Source organism: Protopterus annectens, chromosome 9.part0, assembly GCF_019279795.1.
Source record: "Protopterus annectens isolate FY-2018-M chromosome 9.part0, PAN1.0, whole genome shotgun sequence".
Lineage (NCBI taxonomy): Eukaryota > Metazoa > Chordata > Ceratodontiformes > Protopteridae > Protopterus > Protopterus annectens.
In genome coordinates, this window is record NC_056743.1 from 1775014886 (window position 1) to 1775036729 (window position 21844).

General features: G+C 38.8%; 1 protein-coding gene across 5 annotated transcripts in view; it reads left to right on the plus strand.

The window, feature by feature from the left end:
- The window catches only part of LOC122812252 (TLC domain-containing protein 4-like), a 1080923-nt gene that overhangs the window by 218029 nt on the left and 841050 nt on the right, over positions 1 to 21844 (plus strand). Inside the window, exon 1 of one of the 5 annotated variants that reach the window (XM_044084641.1) lies at positions 18051 to 18197. The exons of 3 other annotated variants lie outside the window; for them this stretch is intronic. The gene's annotated coding sequence lies outside the window, so the exon portion shown is untranslated. Of the gene's footprint in view, positions 1 to 18050; positions 18198 to 18245; positions 18579 to 21844 lie in introns of those variants that run through there. One more of the 5 variants, XM_044084638.1, reaches the window with a different exon arrangement.

Consider the following 21844-nt stretch of genomic DNA (forward strand, 5'->3'; position numbering starts at 1 on the left):
TGTGACTTTACTGTGTTATACATGCTTCCTAGAACTCCCGGGGCAACTACTTCCAATTCCGCCATGTTCTCTTCGGTGCATAGCACACTAGAGGGCTGGTGACGTTTACTTTTATTCAGGTGTAATTGCTATGATCAGTTATGTTTAACTGACTTCAGAGGTTTCCTGTTTTGTGTATAATTTAGGTACAGACTTGAGGAGTACTTGTTTTGATTTCGTACATAGTTGACACAGTGATTTCATGGGTATTTTGTGTACTGTCAGTTTTACGATACGTCGGGTTTGTAAACTGTCGAATATATGACTTTTCGTCTTTTTCGTTTTGATTATTTTGTTGTCGGTCTTCTGACATTTCGAGCTTATCAGATAGACCCATTTAAGCTTGGTTATGGGGTGCTTTGTTGTATACACTTTTAGATTATTTTATTTAGCTTCTTCTCATTCAACGAGGCATTTATCCTTTGGAGTGTTGTTTGTGGAAGTAATGTTTATAATAGTATTATGAAGAGTCCATGTAAATAACTTCAAAAGTTACAAAATTAAATTGGAAAATAAATAAGGCCTCCCATACCATCTTTGTGTAATATATTACTATAATGGGCCTGTACATCCAGAGGTCGCCACAGTGGAACTCTGGTCTGCTAATGATTGGCAGTGGATTTTTACGGTGCCAAGTTGCCAGCCCAACGCCCAACCTTCAAACAAGGCGCACCCATTCACACACACACCTAACTGCATGTCTTTAAACATCACTCGACTGTGGGGAGGACATGCAGACTCCACACAGAAGGTGCTCCAGCCGAGAATCGAACGGGAGAACCTCTTGCTGTGAGGCAACAATGCTAACTGCTGCACCACTGCGGCATGGGCCTATACATCCAAGGAATCCCATAAATAATCCTTCTGTTACTGTACCAATTCATAACATTTTGAAGCAGGTGTGACAAATCCCTAATATAAGAGAGGGTCTGCATAGCATTAGAATGGAGAAGATCATTATTAAATACTTTTTTCTAAATCTACTAATAAAATATCACACATGGAAACTATGGGCCTAACAGATTTTTGTTTTTCTTTCTCATTTTTGTAGATCTTGAGTAATCCATAAAAGGTGAATTTATCAAATTCTTGTGGTGCAGTTGTTCAAACTGTTCCTTTGTAGAAATATTCATATTGAGACTTTTTAAGTAACTCAGCATATTTATTTTTAAATCTTTCTCTTGGATTACATGACAGAATTCCATATGAATATATGAACAGTACTAGGCAAACAATTACAGGGTCTAGTAGTTAGTTAATCATATACACTTTTAAGAAGATGCATTGAAAAGTTTTTCCCACTGTTTTCAAGATCTTAATAATGTTTATCTCCCACACCAAACAGGGCCATACATGACAATCCTTGTGTGATCCAGCAATCAGAACTTGCCTTAAATGTAGCCAAAGAAGTTTTTGTTTGACTTGTAGTGGTTACTTATTCCATATGCTGGGAATATGTTGAGTTTGGAGTGTATCCAAACAGCAATTCTTGTATATTTGTTGGTGTAGATTTAGGTACCTAATATGGGTGTTTGCAGAGGGGAGCGGCCAACATGCTACTGAGTACGAGAAGAGTTATGCTAATCTGACAGGATAGCCGGATGAATTAAGGCCTTTTGTTATCTTGGTTCGAAACCTTTGGAGCCTTTCTAGTTTACTGATTTGCTTGAATTTGCATTTATTTGATGATTAGTCTGATAAGGGAAGAGTACAGCTGAAGGATTGCTTTTTGGTTCTTGAAGATATTCCCTTGAAGGTTAACTGGGCCAGATAGAAGGATCTCCTGACTGTGATCGAAGCATGAGGATGGAATGAGAGAGAGCTATAGTTGTCCATGTAAGTACCCAGGTCTCTTACGACCATATCTCTCTGAAGAGGAGTACCATTTATAACATATGAGGTGTAGGCAGCTTTTTTGCTGAACCTCACTATGCTGGACTTTTTGTTTTGTATTTAACTTGAGATAATTTTCAGTACACCCTATTCCATCCCTTGCTAGAGCCGATTAGTATTGGTGAATTCCTCAGCAAACTTGTCCAACCATATCTCTGAGACATTGGCTTGGATGTCTGCAGACTAAATTGCATACAGGAGAGGGTCCACCACTTATCCCTGTGGTACTTCACTGGTTACAATATTATGTCCATCCTGTGTCCCAAAACCTTAGAATCCATTCCCAAACAAAACACACTGTCACTCTGCACCATGAGAAAACAACTGCAAGCAAACCTCTCTGTGCAAGTAAAATATTGATGCTTCAGAAAAGGAAGTGAAACACTCTATTCACTTTGAATCCAGTCCTAACACTAAAACTTCTGCTATGAGTTCCATCTCTACATGTGTATGCTACATGTTACACCCAGTGGCTCAAACAATTGCATTCCTGGGTATCCACACTCCTGTTACATTTATTGATGTATAAGAAAATTTATACCTTAACAAATATTTATACCTTCTTCCATCCATGAATGTACTCCTGTGTTGAATTGCCCTTTTATATATTCCTGTATCTTTTCAATTGTTGAATTGTATATATCATTTCTGTTTATAAATGCACAGAGCTGAGCCTGAAAATGGTCCACCATGGTTAGTGGTCTACCCCACTTAACAAATGAATGAATGAATGAATGAAGGAATAAAAATTGGTTAAAGTATGTATTCATGTAGGTAAGTAAATAAGTGTTCAGATAGGGTACCAGCTGCCATTTTGCAATGCAGTGGATAACATAGGCGTTTGCATTAAACTTTTGCAATATTTAGGTAATACTAGTATGGGGGCATAATGTCAAAAGCCTTGGCTAGGTTGAGATAAGTAGAGTGCCGTAAGTGACTACTGTCCACTACCTCTGTAACCTTTTCAAAGTAACCACTTGGTTCAGAAGACTGGACCTGCCTGTCACAAAATTTGTTTGGGTTGTAGATTAGTAAAGTTGCCTTTGTCCACATAAATGAGTTCTGCTATGGTATGGGTTTGCATATAAGGGTGTTGCAGTTGATGGAACTATAATTATCTGGGTCTGTAGACTGCTGCCTTTGATAGGGGAGTCGCAATGGCTATTTTGCAAGCAACAGGCACAATCCCTGTGGAGAGGCTGGGACTGAACAGTTTAAATAGAGACTCTAGTAGTACATGCTTGGCATTGATGAGAATGAGCCTGACATGTTGTCTGGTCCCATTTGACATGGATCTTAAGACTTGTTCCAAAGTAATTTTAGGAGAAACTAAATTTTCAGGAGGCAACAGTGGTGGGGAAAAATTAACACTGAAGTTGACTGCTAATATATTTGCTATATCATCCTGATTAGAATGTGTTACATTATTATGGATGTGCTTATTGGATTGTTGGACGTTATTCCTTAATTTCTTGACATAACTAAATTAGGATTTGTAGTTTCCTTTCATATATGTAGCAATCTTAAGCTCATACTAAAAATATACTTAAAATCTTACAAGGAAAGATACTCTACCAGTTTTAGTGTTGATCACAATGAAGATATCGTAAAATGTGACCCATTGGCAAATGTATTTATTTATTTATTGTGTAGATTTCTTAGCTGGATCAGTTCTCGATGTAATTAAATTGGCCATAAGTCAGCATAATGGTAACCTGCTATAATCCATGTAGAAATGCCAAACAAATGGAAAAAAAAAATCAACAACAAAAAAAAAAGCAACGCAAGCGAAGGGCAGGCATTTCAATGCTGTGTAAACCCTTTATTCCATGGGAGACCTGGCACTTTGAAAATGAAACAAACTCTTCTGAAGGTAAACCACATATAAAAATTCCCCACCTTAATCTAGAATTACTAAAAACCTACTATTTAAGTAATGTGAATGTCGGTGAAATCAAGGCCTGACGAGGCAAATCTTTAACCCCATAAGGGCTGTAGTACCATATTTTAAAACTTAAAGAACTTGAAGATTAAGCATATGCATGCATATACTTTCCCAGAAAACCACAGTGAAAAACTTCTCTAAAGCAAATTTCACACTCCTCAAAACCGAGGTGGAATCATTCAAAGCCCCCTGGGCCTGTGGAAAATACGGCCCAGACCGCAGAATCCTTTATAAACGCATTCTATGAACACCTTCAGGAATGCATGGATCATGCAATCCCAAATAAAACCAAGTCCCAGTCCTCCAAAGGCAGACGTCCTGTCTGGTGGACCCCAGCCATAAGCAAACTACACAATAGAAGGAGGAAGCTACTACATGATAGAGCAAAATCCCAAAAAGGGAAGGCATCTCTGATCAGTATTAGCAAAAAACTACGGACACTCATAAAATCGTCTAAGGCCAGCTTCGAGAGAAAAATTGCACAGGACACTAAGGATAATCACAAGGCTTTCTTTAGTTATGTTAGGAACCTGGGTGGGAATTCCCAGATATGCTCAGAATTAGTCCAAAATGACAAAAAATACACCAAACCCACAGACATTGCCAACATCCTAGCTGACAGGTTCAGTGCAAACTCCCCACCAAAAGGGCAAATATCTATCCCAGCAGAGTGCTGCCCCTGACATCTCAGATGCTCAGGTAAGAGCCGCCTCTCCAAAGCAAAAAATACAGCATCAATGGGACCAGACTGTGTCCCGGGCTGCGTCCTACATGAACTCCAAGAAGAGCTAAACCCAAACATAAAACTACTGTTCAATCTCTGCCTTACTACAGGATATGTACCCAAAGAGTGGCGTACAGCAACAGTGGTCCCTCTCCACAAAGGTGGTGCCTCAATGGATCCTGGAAACTATCGCCCCATAAGCCTAACTAGCTTGGTCTGCAAAGCTATGGAAAGGATCATCATGGACCTCATAAATAAAGATATTGGGGACCTGCAGACACTGGATCCTACCCAGTTCGGCTTTGTTAAGGGCAGATCCTGCCTCTTAAACCTGGTTGATTTCTTTGAAACAGTCACCAAGGCCATTGACGAGGGGAAGGTGGTTTACACAGCCTACCTGGACCTCGCAAAAGCCTTCGATACAATACCCCACTTGGGCATTATAGATAAGCTCACCAGCTCAAATATAAACCCCTATGTCACTAGATGGGTTGCAAACTGGCTCAAGGACAGAACCCACATGGTTAGAATTGCTGGAGCCATGTCAGACTCCAAACCAGTTACAAGTGGCGTCCCACAAGGCTCAGTCCTGGGACCTCTCTTGTTCGGTATATATTTCTCAGAGGTACAGGCCAACACGGAAGGACTGTGGCTGACCAAGTTCGCAGATGACTGCAAACTAGGCGCCATAATCGACTCTCCAGCCGACACAAGCATCCTCCAAAAGGGCCTCATAGAAACAGACAACTGGTGCCAGAGCCATGGCCTCAAGCTAAATGCCAAAAAGTGTATAGTCATCCCCTTTGGCAAAAACAAAGTGCCCACAAATTACCACATAGGTGGTAATCATTAAGTACGGAAAAAGTAATTAGGGACCTCTGGGGGCCCAAGTTGATAGCAATTTCTCATTTGAAAACCACGTGGCCAAAGTGGTTAGAAAAACATTTTATATAGCCCAACCTATTCATGAAGGAATTCACATCTAGATCAGGGGAGGTCATCGTGCCTCTTTACTCATCCCTCATCAGGCCCATAATTGAGTACAATGCCCCTTTTGGGATGTACCTTACCAGACACCTGCAGCAACTGGAAAGACCCCAAAAGTAGCTCACCAAGAGGATCAAAGGGCTCAAACAGATGCCATATGCTGCCCGGTTAAAGAAACTCCAGCTCTACTCAGTGGCATACCGCCTGCTCAGAGGTGATCTGTGCCTGACATATAAAGCCATGTCCAACCCGGAATTAATGGACATGCTGCACCTCAGAAAATCCAAATCCCATCGAGCTACGTGTTCGAGAGACTTGAACCTCAGCACTGAAATAAATAGGACATGCTGGAGGGACAGATTCATAACCCAGAGGCTCCCTTCACTCTGGAATAAAATCCCAGTCCAGGTTAGGCAGAGTCCCTCATTGACTCTCTTCAAGAGGAATCTTGATGAGTGGACGGGAGATCGTAGGTTTACCCCGGGTATCACTTCTGTGTCACTGTTAGACAGAGGCACAGTATACTAACCTCGAAAAAGGGCGTAGCAAAATTCATTTAAAATGGGTGGCGAAAGCCAAACATACTCTGGCTAGGTTTATAAATGCCCTAGGGCAGATAGCCTAGTATGAACCTATAAAAAGCTTCTAGTTTTGCGTAACTATATCAGAGATGTTTATGGCTGTTGATGAAGGTAAGACTGAATGAAAACGGATTGCTTTCCATTTGTCATTCATTTTATTTTTGGTCGGATGTTTTATTTGTCAGAGAACATATATGTGGGCATCATTCGCCCTCGTATATGGTAATTTCTTTGTGTTAATTAAATAATTAGTATGTTTTTCTGTTTGAGATTTGGAATTTTTCTATGTTACTGAATCGTAGAAGAGTTTAACTCAGTTGCCTTGTATCTTTTGGAGTAAACGATTTGCACTGCATTTTCTGTGATGTACATGTTTGAAATATACATGTAACCTAGTTTTTCTTCCTAGATTTGTTCCAGGTTGGATCTGCAAACAGCCATGATTTTTATTTTTTTTAACTTGCATTGTGGTTAGCACACTATTCACGAAGACTACCAAAGTCAATTCAATTATTAGTATGTCGATTGTGTACAGAATGGTAACTGCATCTACTATCTCTAAGAGGTTTATTTTTTCATATTGACTAGGGCAGAAGCTTATGTGTAGATCCGTGATGGAATTATATTTTTGGTTCCCCTTTCACAGAGTGACAGTCCAATGCATTAACCTTGTACGGTTTGGGTTCCTGTTGATTCGCTGAAGATAGGTTCACCTTATATTTCACCTCCTCCAAAAATGTGCAAGTTTTGTGTAGTGATAAAAGCATCTTGGTATGTAATTTAAATGGGGAAACTAGTATTAATATAAATTTATGTAATATGATAAAAATATCAAGGATAAAAGAGTAAGCAAATGTAGTATATAAAATAAACTAGGTTCAGCCTTAGGTGAAACAGCATTTTAGACAAAGTGCTGAGTTCCACCTTATGAAACAGATCTGTAGACAAAGGGCTGAGTGCCACCCCTTCCAAACAATACTTACATTTTTCATGGTTTTGCTTCCCCACCCATTATTTTTGGAATTGTGCACAAATCCCCTCCCACAGGGTAGACACTATCCCTGGGGAACAAACCTACAGTGCCTGCTGTAAGCTGATTAGTCACTTGCAAAATCAACAGCTGCTATCAAAGTACTCCTGTAATGTGTTGAAGGTAGTTTCTTTCCAAGATGGTCACTGCAGTTTGAGCACTCGCCTGCCCTCTCAAACTTCTCACTTTACCACAGTGGACATGAGTTGACTGGACAGTTCGTTTGCTTTGGCCTTCCATTAGGTTGCACTGTAATATCGATATTCACTTTTGATTCCCCTTGGAGGTTCTTCCCTTTTAGTTTTTGCCTAAATATTGCAGAAAACTATGATACTGTATTTGTAGCACCTTAGTGTAATTATTAAACAGGAACATTTAGAAATCTATAGCATCGACTCTACTGATGAGGGAGTAATGTTGCTTACATTGACCGGGGTTGCTTTTTGCCCCACAGTATGTCACATTTCAGTAAGAAATATCCTACTTTGGTTATATAAGAAGGTGTTAATCCTAATGAGTCATTCTAAACAAATTATTTAACAAATCCTGCATGTTTGGGTTTCCCCTGAAGAGATGTATGAACTGGTTAGATGAGAGTTTTGTTTCCTAGTGTTGTAGGTTGATGGCAAGTGACAGTGAGTGTGATGAGTTCTTGAATTTGATTCAGAATTGCACAGTTCTTGGACAAGCACATGACTGGCAGTTCAGAGTCATAACTTGTGTTGGAAGGAGTTGCAAAGGTAGGCAGACCACTTAAATGGCACGATAACAGAAGGTTTGTGATTCAGACCTGTCATTCATACAGTTTACACAGGTACATATAAACTAGTGTAGCAAACTGGAACATTTTATTGTACACATGAGGTCAGAGAACTACTGTGGCAAATGTGGGTAGTGAGAAAAAATAGTAGGTAATGCAGGCAGTACAGACTGCCATGTCAAGAAGTGTCAGTATACAGAAGTACATGCAACAGCTTGCAGACCTAGCAAAGATTTGCAAACTGGCCTGCAAATGTGGGGGGGGGGGGGGGGTCACAACTGAGTGGCTATTAATCTATTTATCACAATTTGCACACACCAGTTATACAGCCAAAATCCTGGGTGATGTAACATGTCGCCATCCCCATCAGCATGGTGTCCTATGAAATAGTTAATAAATGTAAATGGGCAGCCCAAGTTGCCATGTGAAACAGCCTGCATTCATTACTGGTTAAAAAGAAAAAGAACTGTGAGCTCTTCATTTACAAAAATCATACATGTGTAACCGGTATGAGCTAGTCTGTAGCCTTCAGGTTCTCATAACGAAAGCCCTGTTGACAGGAAACATGAGCTGGTCATAGATGTTCTGCATATGTATTTGTTAAACATCTATATGTTTTATTGACCCAAGTGATTATCCGAGGAGACCTGAGACCTCCAGTCACCATCTGTGTCAACATCACATCCACCATCAAGAATCATACCTTTCAACCTCTTAGTGCAAGAAATCTGGACAAAGCCTGACAAAATGGGGGGACAAAGGACCAAAAACAGGGACAGATTTTAAATATTATTTGTATAAACTTAAGTTGCTAGGGTAATAGGATTTGTTTTAACATAAATTTTCTGAAGGATTTGAAGTTTGGAACTCAAATGTATGTCATTATTTACTGACTTCAGTCCTCAGACCATCACAGTGATTTGCCAGAAAACCACAAATATAAGGCAAAAATCTGGACATTCTGTGAAAAACTGTACAGGTGAGAGGCATGTGACAAGAATGATCTTGATATGTCAGAGCTAGAGAGGGAGACGAGAAGGGCCTCTGTCTCAGTCAGCTGCCTCCCCCAACCCAGATCTATGGTCTCTTGGTTTGCATTAATATCTGTGCTTTTTTACAGCATCTTGCAGAGGCAAAGCAAGAGACTGCTGCCATGGCTACAGATTGCACAAACTGCAGTCATCTGCTGCAACAAACCCTGCCTCAGCTGTTCATAGGTTAGTACTAGACTAACTGCCCTTGTGGGCCATTTTAAGCTTAGCCATTTACCCCATGTGAGAATCAAACCCTGCACCTTGAGTCTATAAAGTAAATACCTTAACCATTATGCCAACCTCCCACATAGGAGGGATCACCGTTCATACCATAACTAATTCATGTTCTCATGGGGCTTGCAGTCATAAGAGTAAATTCTTACAAGTGGAGGCATTTTCCTGCCTTTATCAATGTTTTCCACCTGGCACTGGGCAATCACCAAAATAGTGGAGGCTTAGAGAACCCCCAATATATCTGTTATGTAACAGGCAGTTTTCCATGAGCATTGTCAGCTATATCTTCCTGTCAAGGTGATAATCTAATATGGTTACTATGCTATGAGTTTAAAGTATGGTGCAGTATACAGGCTACAAGCACATCAAAGGACACTACAGGAGGTTGAGAAATACTACTGGACATACAGTACAATGTGGCAACAGCTTTTTTTGTCATTGTGCTCCTTTTCTCATAGGATGGAGGACACATTAGTGTAGTGTCAGGGAGTAAGAAGTGGGGAGGGGTTGCATTAGAAGTAAGGATGCTGAGAAGACGTGGGGGGTGCATTAGAAGTAAAGATGCTGAGAAGGAATGAGGAGGGGTGCATTAGAAGTAAGGATGTTGAGAATGTCCTCCCTCCTGGAATGTTATACACATATGATACAATGGTATGATTTTCTAGTAGCCACTGCAGTCAAACTTAAGGTTTATTTATTTGTTTACTTAGTTTTGGGGGAGGGGGTATTTTAATTATGGCTTTGCAGTGCCTTTATAATTGCTGCTATTTTTTTATTGTTCATTTTCGTTAAAGTTTTTGGATTATACAAATGTGTGCCTGCATTTATGCAGAATTACTTGTGTACATGTATTGTGGTATAGTGCACATAACAAGGCCTGTTAGCGATTAGTTCACTTGCGTATTATTAGTGATAACATTTCTTTGCTCCACACAGTTGCTGTACATCCTGTAGCAACATTTTGAGCCATTAACAGTGTTTAAATGGCTGTATGCATCTGTCTAGACATTCATGTGTTTATTCCCAGATACATTGCATTTGCCACAAGTGTTGTACTTGCTGTAGGTCATTGTTCACTTACTCCACAGGGCTCAGCAGGAGGCAACAGTTTAGCTTGTAGTGATTACCTAGGTATCGTATTGATCATTGTCTCAATCACTATCATCCTTTCACTTTACTTTACTCACAACATAGCTGTTTCTTTGTTTGTCTGTGTGTATCTTAGGATTTCCTGTTCATAATATGTTCCTTTATTTTAACTCTACTGTTCTCAGTCCATATGATATGTGTAGGAAGCACATCTGACATGTACACATCACTGTGCAGTCATGCACGACACATTCACTGTACCTGTTGTCATATGTACACAAGATTTATTCTGCAACCCATCAGTTTTATTGGTGCCCATTCCATATCCTCACAGATTGTATGTATCACTGCTTTGTTTGATTTTGGTTTGCTGACCTCAAAAACTCCACTTTCCTACTACATTCCAAAGGCTTCACTGCAAACCGTGGGTCAGACTTCTTGCCATGCAAGCTGCATAGCTCTCATCCTTCCATCTCCAAAATGTGGACCACTACCTATTGTAATGTGGACCTCTACCTCTCATAATGTGGAACGCTACCTGTTGTAATGTGGAACTGTATCTCTCGTAATGTGTAACACTACTTATTGTAATGTGGAACTCTACCTCTTATAATGTGGAGTGCTACCTCTCGTAATGTGGAGCGCTACCTCTTGTAATGTGAAACTGTATCTCTCGTAATGTGGAGCGCTAATTCTCATAATGTGGAACACTACCTCTCGTAATATGGAGCGCTACCTCTCGTAATGTGGAGCGCTACCTCTCGTAATGTGGAGCGCTACCTCTCATAATGTGGAGCGCTACCTCTCGTAATGTGGAACACTGCCTCCTGTAATGTGGAGCAACTGGGCCAAATGTGAAACACTAACAACTTCAACTTGGAAGCTTACAGGATGGTTAAAATGTGTTATTTTATAGAACATTCTTTTGATGAATTAATATTATTTAACATGGATATCCCTTAAAATGCTTCATACTGAATGTGTGACAGAGCCTTTCAGTTTGGAAATGCAAGGGACATGGACTTTTTAAAAGTCAAAATGAGAAACATCATCATAATGAGGCATTCTTGACTGGTATGGTGGGCTACAGAGCAAAGCAATTCTCTGAATCTGATTTCCTCTGTACAAACCAATCAGAACTAGGAAACTGAATGTAATGCAGTAGCTAATTTGCATAGCCAGACTACAGTGTTTTAAATGTTACTATGAACCAAAGCAAAGTACGCTTTCAGTGAAATGTCCATAGGTTAGTGCAGTTTGTTTTGTTTTATTTGGTGCACTTCTTTAACACTTTCTTGGTTCTTTATTGTAATTTAAAATATATTGATAGTATTTAGTCTGGTTTTACAGAAGAAACATGGTACAGAATGAACTTTTTGTTGTGACATTTATTTTTTCTGCATTTGTATTATCCTGTTTGTTGCACAAATTTATTCTGAGATTTATAAATAAGCTGCTTTTTTGCCAGTTGTACAGATTTGTTTCTCCCACCTTCATGTGTTTACTGTGTGACTTTGAGCAGGTTAGTTAACCATACAGTGCTTTAGCCAGTTGTTAATTTGTGGTAGGCTCCTTAATGGTCTCCTGGCCTGTTTGTAGGCCATTTTTTCCTGTTCTGCCTCTTAAATCCTTAGTTGGAGAAGTGCCTGCCTTGATGAAAAATAGTGGCATCCTGGGTGGCCACTTAGTTTGTCTGTAAGGGTGGTCCTAATATGGAGAGTAATAAAAAACAGTTTATAGTAACACTACTGATGAGACATCAAGAGCATTAATTAAATTTTAGGGATTGAAGATGGGGACTGAAGATCTTCGACAAGTCAGACAAATCTAAACCTGTTACAAATATGTTATCCGAGCATTTCAGGATATGGTCAGCAGAAGTACTGGATACAGGTTTGTACTGGGATCTTCATGCTTGCTGCTTTTGTTATAGCCAACCATAATTTGGAGCAGCCATCGTAAGCAGTTTTGGGGAGGAAGCAAGAACACTGGCTTTATATAATTGTTGGTCTCAATATTACTCCAGGATGGATTTGGGAAACATGCCTAGAAAATACTAGAAAAAGGCAGTCTACTAGTTGTAGTGTTAGGCAATGTCTCCAGTACAAGCTAGAGAGATCAAGGCACCTTTGGCAAACAGTGACCACACTTCAGTGTGGTTCACTTTAGGGGGAGGGGTAATAATGCCAAAATCTAGATATGAGATTATAGTAAATAATATTTAAAGAATATTGCAGGCATATCAGATGTAGCAAAGTGGGGTGGAGAACAACAAGTGAATCGGATAGAAATAATAAAAATTGTGTTTGAAAAAAAAGATAGGAAAGAATGGAAAATAAACAAAGGAAAAAATTAAGTTGATATGGTTTAATAAAACATTAAAGGTGAAAAGTGAAAAGGAAAACGTTTCTTGAGATGGAAACGGAGAAAAGTAGACAAATGTCATCCATGTGAAAACGTGGATAATAAATCAGTAGGGAAAGTCAGGAAAGTGCAGGTAAAGTGGAGCATGAGCTGGTTTGGGAAACTGTGCTGTATGCCCAAAAAATGCCATATTCAGTTCAAAGGAAAAAATAAGGACTCATCTAATGAAATCAACAAATTTATTTGAATTATAACAGGAAGCAGAAAAAAAGACTGCACCCATCGTCATCACAGGTAAAGAAAGTAGGCTATTAGCTTCCAAATCACCAAGGTATGAGTGAACAATGAGGGTAAGTAAGCCAAATTCTCTTGCTTTGGAAGGAACAAATTTTTGATCACTTTAATTTAGTTGATTAAAATTTTGTAGTATGTGCTTGATGAACTGAGATGCTCAATTATAAGTATAAGTGTGTAGACCTGTTTAACTGGGAGACTAATAGGACATGTTATGTAAAACTGTAGTTGGGAATATTCCTCAGGTGTGTGACTTTGGTCTGTTTTTATTTTATTTGCTATTTTCCATAAATATTCAAAAATTGCTGCTAAAGGAATAAAAATGAAGCTGTAGGCTTTATCATTTTGATGGAACAAAGGATATATATTTTTAATCTGCGGATTACTCGACTCTCCTCTTTGTATCTGATGTAGAATGAAGATTATATCTTTGATTGTGAAACTCATGAGTTGAGATGCAGTACTGGAAAATATATCCTCACATATATGCCTGGGCATGAGGCTGGTTCAAAGTTTTCTTTGTAAGGAACACATTTTTAGGGTCACAAATAGGCTAAAGCAGCTCAGGAACTAGCTATTGAATCAGCACAGACCCTTGGGTGAAGAGTCACGTTTACTCTTTCAAAGATGGATTTTAGTTAGTTACCTGATAGTATTTACCTATAATCCACCGTCTGTGGGATTTTTGTTTTGTTCACCACATCCCTTCCTGTTGCCATCACTTTCATTTGCATTGAGATCTCCGTTGGTTTCTTGCTGTACAGTGCCCAAACTTGTCCATCTACAACCTTGGCTTCATTGGAGCTCCTCTTCTAAGAGATCCTATGCATTTCTAGGGATATTGAGTAATAGGGAATTTGATTACCTCTTCTCAACCAGCATTATGGTACCATTGATGGTGCTTAGAAGGAGAATGTAAGGAACATCATTGTGGATATCTTCCTCTGTTGCTCCTAAAGACTGCAATAGACTGCCATCCAACACTGATGAAGTGGACATGAGATCTGTCTTAGGAGGATCACAAAATCCTTTTTAGAGGTCAGATTTATTTATTTATTTATTTCAGTGTATTGCATCATTTGTTTTTCATGCAGAATTTTACACAGGAAGTGATCGTTCCATCCTTCTTTTTCCTTGGTTTGTTAAATTTTGTCTGCTTCTGTAGATATGTCTTGATTGCATGTATCTACAGATTCCCTACATAGCTCATCTTCTCTGATGTTGTGTCATCTGGTGTGTCCCCTCCTAAGGGTTATTGATGTGTCTCTGGATTTTAGGTGATCAGATGAATAATGGTCTAACGGATAAGTGGCGATGGCAGCACAGTGCAGGCCTTGGTGTTTCTGACATCCTGCCTAACCTTCTAGGGGAAAGCTTGTTCAGTGCCATCTAGCAGATGTGTTTGTTTAATACACAGCTGGTTGAAGGTGCCTTTTTCATCCCTGTTCTGTCTGAAGGTTTCCAGTAGTATCCCTGCTCTTCATTGGGATTGTCACTGTTTCTCTTCCCATACTCTCCCCTATGAGAACAAAGAGCAGACTATAGGTGGCTTAGTCTGCTCATGGCTTTGCATTTGGGTTAATAGCCAAAACTGGGCTTCTGGGATAACCTTCTGTGATCTCTCTCTCTTTCTGTGCACACCACCACTTTGGTTTATAGTGCTTCTTTGTCAGTGGCTTTGCAGACTGCCTTGGCTGCAACCCCCACATGTATGTGTGTGTTTGTGTGTGTGTGAGTCTTTGTGTACATATAAAAGGTTTCTATGTAATGATTGTACACTACCTGCATGCTTGCACATTAGCTTGCTTATTACGTGTATAAAATAAACACACACTCACATGCGCATGTTCCTATGCACGCTGCCATCAAGAGCTAGTTAACCTCACTTCCTTTGACTACTTCCTGTAAACAGTAATGGTCAATCAAGTGAAATATTTAATAAAACAGGAAAAAAGTGCAGAAAAGCTTTGTACTACCTGATCACCCTTACCATGTGATTAGAGCCATGCTGTGACTGATCACTCTTACTATGTGATTAGAGCCATGCTGTGCAACCTGTCTTGAATGTGTTCTGGTAGTGATCAGCTTAAGAGTGTTCTGAACAACTTTCAGGCATATTAAACAAATAAACTTATAAATTGGGTACAGATCATCTCTACAACTCACTTTCCAAAATACACTGTACTGTGTATTATAATGGAAGATATTTGTATTCCAAAATATAAATGATTAGTTGTAGAAATCTGTGTACGTGTGTAAATTTAACATTACTGAGAATAAGTTTGCAACAGACCTCTCAAATGTATCTTTTTTGTAGGAGTATACCTGTTTTCAGGATTGATTTACCCCTGCACATGATGTACCTAGTTTCATAGGTATGTCCCCTATTTTCAGACTCATTTTACTATTTTACATTACCTTTTTAAATCCCCCACATCATACGTGGTTTTGAAGCTGTGTGGTACTCAGGAAAACGTACATGACCGGCATACTAGTGGCACCACTGATTTAAAGAAAGAAGACATACAGTATACACCTTTTTCAGAAGCAAAAATAACTGATCTTATGTGGTAGAATTTTGCAATGCAGATTGTACATTGTTTGATAATGTACTTATTTTTTTCTATCATTTTTATTAGTCTATTTTTTTTAAATGTGTTTCTGTGTAGTATCCCGCATTCCTACTGGAAGCAGGAAGAGTTATGCACTGTTTAGTATTCAAATGTTATACGAATTAGATGCCCACATTTTCAGCTGGCTGTACCTACATTTTAAGGGCCTTTGCACCTACTTTTAATATCTACAGGTTGAGAGGTATGGTTTGTAGCTGTGTTGAAATACAGGGTACACTATTGAAATGTTAAATAACACTACCACCATTTTCTCCATTTCTAATATTTAAACTGCCAGAAAGAACTCTAATGAGATTACAAGCATACAAATCAGGAAAAAAAATCACATACTATAATGTGTTTACACTTATAATGTACAGATATTCAGTATTTAAAAGAATACTCCTCAGGCTAATCGAACAATGATATGCACTGTATACCGTACTATAAGATCAGCTGAACTAATGTACATGAGCCATCAGCACCTGCATATATAAACACAAAGTAAACATACAACCGAAAAATGTAAAACAGGCATAAACAAGTCATGTAGTCAAACACCTTTACTAATTTGATTTAGCGCTTTTATATCCTATAATGTACATGGACTTCCATTGAGTGTCCCGTGCTTTGTTTGTTTACTAATTAAACATAAACATAGTGAAAGTGGTATTAGACTGACATACACTGAGCTGGGCTCATCTTCAGTCCCTCAAAACTCGTATCAGTGGAAAAAGACTGAAAATAAATGAAGCTGTATTATACAGTGGCTTTATTTTGAAGGATAAAAGTTAATGTCCACATGTAACGACAATATACAGTGTTTAGATATGAAAATGCAGGTTCACCAATGGCTGACTAAAGTGTCACCCTCTTGACCAAGTCAGACTAGTCTTGAGTAAATCCTGTACCCAGACAAGGTATATAGTAACATGGTATTTTGCTTAATATTCTTTATAGCTTTTATGTGCTTGTGAGAGTCTGGATATGTAGGAAGCTAACTACTAATGGAAATTGAAAAAAGGGTATTATTTTAGGATTTTTTTATCCTGTTCTTCATGTTGATGCAAACCTGAATTGATTATATTAAGTTAGCGGATTGACTGTCCTGGGTAATGCAGCCCCCTACATTACAAAAACCCCCAAAAAACTAAAAATGTAGTTGTCAACTTTAACACAGTAGCTCTCTCTACTACACACAAAGCCAAACTAACTCTCCTTCTTTCTCTCTCTGTGTATATGTATGTATCTGTGTATGATGATATCCTGAATTGATAGCATGTTAAATGATTGACACACAAAAGATTGACCAAAACATGTCAGCCATTCGTAATACTGACAGCTCAAAATGAAGATGCCCAGTGTACCGAAAAAAGAAACAAATTTACTTTTCTGAAGCACTAACCATAACCCTACCAAACATTCAACTCAAGTTTGTCTGAATAGTAGTAGTGTTACAGAATGGGATTTTTTAAGGTAAGGAGCATAATTAGGGTTAGGGGCTGAGGCAGGGCTAGGGTTAGCACTCATTACTAAGGTGGAGGGGGGCAGAGCATAAAGTAAGGAAACTAATTCCAAATGTAATACCAGGCCCTGGATGGATGCACATGTGCTGAACATGTGTACACACACACACACACACACACACACACACACACACACACACACACACACACACACACACACACACACACACACACATACAACCGTGGGCAATTTAATGGGTTGCTGCATTAAAATTGAAAAACAAAAATGTCTTTGGGATGAGAGAGGACTCCATTGTACCTAGAGAAAAGTCACAAGGATACATAGCGAGCATGCAGACTTTGGGCAGTATGCACCTTAGCTAAGAACTGAACTGGAGAATCAACTACTGTGCAAGTGTAAACCACTGCACCAACTGGAAATTAGAAAGCACCATTTCAGAGTTGTAGGATCGTTCTATAAACATCTGAGAAACTACTCCAGAGTGCTCCATTCAAAAGATATGTTTATTTAAATATTTCCCACTACTGACTATCAGAAAAAGAAATGCAGTGAATAGCTGTGGCTGGAAAAGAGCTTTTAGCAAAAAATACTTTTTATTGTATCAGTGGTGTAAATATTATGTATTTTATTTGGAAATGAATGAAAACAAATAGGTCAGTATAAACATGTTTGCAAAAACATTAAGACCAGAAATTCAGTATGTTGAGCAGAATATTGCTGCTTGCTTGCTTTAAGCGATTAACAGTGAGAAGAATGAAAGGCTGTTTACCGGTCCAGTAAAAATGTATGTGGTAAGAAATGCATGTGTGCACATGTATATATAACGTGTATATACATATATGTCAAATGTGTATATTTATATGTATGTATGTGTGTAGTATGGACGTGTGTGTACACACATGCACACGCACACACTTTCTTCAGTCATCTGCTCTTTAATTCTGCCTCTTGCTGGATTCTGCAGCTGTACAGTTAGCTCTGTGCAAGCTGTGTGATGACTTGTTCAGCACAGATGGGGTTAATACTATGCTGGGTCCACACTCGGCGACGGTACTCTTCTGAACGGGAGATGACATTACTGACTGTACTGGAAGGCTGCAGGAGAGGTGGAAACGAGGTCACGGTAAGTACAGTTTTAAAGCAGTTGCCTTGCAGGGCTAATTTACACAATATAGTCGGTTGGAAGGTAAGAAACTACAGCTCCCAGCCCCCAGCCCCACACATGACACTGTTCAGATAGAAAAAAAAAAATCAAACAAAAAAACATCAACAAGAGAGGAGAGTCTTTTGAATTGTTGATGATGTTCCAGAAAACAAGGCCCCCCAGCCACTTTGCAGACAGCCCAACAGAGAAAATGAGAGGAAAAAAAACATGCTGCAGACGTGGAAGTTGACAGAAGCTAATGCGTACCAGCGGCAAATGTAATACAGAGAAAATGCTTTACTCCCTGGAAAGGCACATTAATATTTCATTCAGCTGGGCATACAGTCAGCATAGCTTCTGGTAAGTCTATTTTCTTACGAGTCTTTGCCTTCTTTGTTTTATTTTTTTTCCTAACTAGTGGATTCTAAACAAACAGAGGGGCATCATTTTAGGATCCTATATCGACTGCATAGATATGAAGACCTGAGACTGTTGCAGGGATGGGTACACTGCAGTGTTCAACATATTTGGTTATTCCCTCTTCTGTTTCTCCGTATGCTTTTGTTTATTTCTCGCTGCTTTCTTGTTTTAAGTTAACCCGGTCATCTTTATTTGTAGTGTATTGTTTTCTTTTACCTTAGACCTGGGACTTTTGTCATTTATAGTTTCTGCCCTATCTTTTGCCCCACCCCCACACATTCTCTGTTGTCATAACTTGCAGGACTGCATGCAAGTCGTAGCCTGAAATAGGGGTCTGTAGTACCATTTAACTGGCAACTGGACCTGCCATCCTTAAGTCTCTGTAGTGTTTGAATGTTTGAATTTACAAACCTGCTACCTCAGTCCACTGCAGACCCTGAATTACAGGGCATTCTGCCAGCCATAACTCCCTTGCCTTCTTTATAACAGAATCATTAGCATGGTTTCAGATTATAAGCATTTTGAAAAAAAAAAAAAATCTTGTTTGAAGTATGTTAGTTATGTTTATTTTCACTTTTGGGCTTAATGAGAGCAGGACTGTGTCTCTTGCTTTGGTAAATGTACAAACATGAATCTTACAGTACCATATGGAGTAAATGTAGGTGCATGTTGGCCACTCTGGTCAAAATTGTGGATATTTCTTTACCAAAGAGCCACATTTGTTATGTTCTGAGTAAAATAAACTTTGCTTTTGAAAAAGCTTAATTTTAGGACCACAGTGTTAATAAAACATTAACATTTCTGTCATTGCCCGAAAATAAACTCGTTTGCTAGAGGCTCAGCAGAACTAGGGAAAGACTGGTTTCTTATGACAATGGCGATTTGGTAAAGTTCAGGAAGGCATGCTCAGTATTGGTGCTTGGAAGCCCCCATAACAGGGTAGAGGTACCACCACATACCAGATGCATGGCAACATTTAGAGGTGGACAAACATAGGCAACATGGTGAAGTCATTTGCCAGCCAAGGTATAGATTGTGTAATGTCTCTTGGATAACATTGCATAGAGAGATCAGTTTGTTTGTCCTCTTCTCTTTCTTGCAGTGCTTGTCAGCCTGTAACTTTTGGCAATTGATAGCCCCAATCCAGAGTTAGAGTGGGTAGTCTTGGATGTCTGGCCAGTGAATGTAGGTAGGAACAGAGGGAAGCTGATGCTGTTAGTACAAACTTCATAAGCACAGCTGATATGTTTAAAATGATGCCCTAAGAGTGACAGCATTGTTCTGTCTTATTCTGTCATGGCTGGTTAAATAAGTGAATTAAAAAGTAAATATTTTTAACATTTAACTCACTTTCTTCAATCTAATGTAGTATCATGTTTTTGTGCCCTTGTAACTGAATGTCAGTGTAACTTTATGTGTGTGTGTATGTGTGTGTGTGTGTGTGTGTGTATAATATATATATATATATATATATTTTTTTTTTATGTATTTGTTGACCGGGAGTGTTTAACTGAGCTCCTTTTCAGTGACAGCCTGTGGAGAAAACCATAATAACTGAATAACTGAAAAGTAGCTAAGTAAAATGCAAATATGGTAGCTTCAAAGAAGAAGCAAAAATACTAAGTAATATGGACATGTTCATAAGCAAATGATAGAATCATTCTGAAAGTTGTAAACCTTTTAAAAGTATGTGCAGTCTTTAAAATAAGAATACACTTAGAGGTTCACAGGTCTGTAGTTACAGGAGGCATAGAGAGCTGTACCATGTGATACTTGCAAATGCTAATTGGACATTCCGGGTTAATTAAGTATAATTATACAAGTAAATACAGTATGGCATATAGTGTTAAGTTAAACAGAACATAGTGTAATAGCAAGTCTTGTACGGTTATGTTGGGTTTATATGTCAGGGGCATTGCTTTATTGACTGTTGCAGACCAGGTTCAAATCTCCTAAGCATTCATTGCTAACTTTGAGTCCTAGAAAATGTTATTACATTGCTAGGATTCATCTGAAAGCATCTTATTTTTTTATTTCCTTTTCCAGCCAAGTTTTATAAAATTAAAATAAAGGCTGGTATTTTTTTTTTGTAGTATTGTTTAATGTGGGGAATGTAAAGAAAAAAGACCTGATACATACTATAGTAAGTCAAGTTGGGAGCCTTACTAGGGTAGGGGAATATTTCTGGATGGGGTTTACTTTTGAATAAGTGACCGTCTGGCATAGTTTGAAAATATTTTCCTTTAGCAATGATTGTAAATGAGAGAATATGCTTGGAAGAGAAGAAATGCAGGATGCTAGTAGAAGAAAGTGTTGCCTCTAATGAAATGTGTAGTGAAAGGAATGTTCCACCTGTGATCCTGCTTATTTATTTAGGCTGTTTATCATATTAATTTTCCAGGTAGTTCCTATGTCTTCCCACAAGAGTTGCATGTAGATGGCTGAGGGTAGGGTGTCACAAAATACATCTGTAACACCCAACTGCTGCTAGATGTAAATTGCTGTCGACCAGTGTAGTGCTGGCTGTTTGATTACTGTGGGGCAGATCAGTTTCTGAAATGGGGTTAGTTCAAGTCACAGAGTTTAATAATTATGCAGTTGCAGTATTTTTCATTGAGGCTTTAAAACATACTTTGCTGGCAAGTAAACATGTTTTGTGATGGCTTTCAAAGTTTGTTACGCGGCACAACATTTTTTTCCTAACCATTGGTTATATAGGTAATGTCCATTACTGGACACATGATAGCATACCTCAGAAGTTCGAGTAATGAAGTGTAAACTATCCAATATGCCAGGATATGATTCCCACAGCCTTTGATGCTGCAACCTTTGTGACCGTGAACAAGAGTGTACAAGTCCTGTGACTCCCCAGCTCTTCATATTCAGTCCTAAAGCATGCAGTTTGGTTTGAGAGTCTCAGACTGCTACATTTGTGTCAAAGTGATTGTAATCTGGTTTGCAAATAAATGGCCATTCCTTTAGTCCCTCTGTATGTACACTTTGGCTGGCTTCACTGTGGGTATTAAACAAACTCCTTCAGTGTTTCCCTCTTTCTTTAAAGACTATCTTGATGAAACTAACAGAAAGTCTAATAATTAGAATTTAATTTATTTAGTTTTTAATCTTTGATTACCGGTTACTAAAAATTCCACGTAAATAGGGGGATAGATTTTTATGACATTGTCAGTCGTGTTGACCCCTGCTTG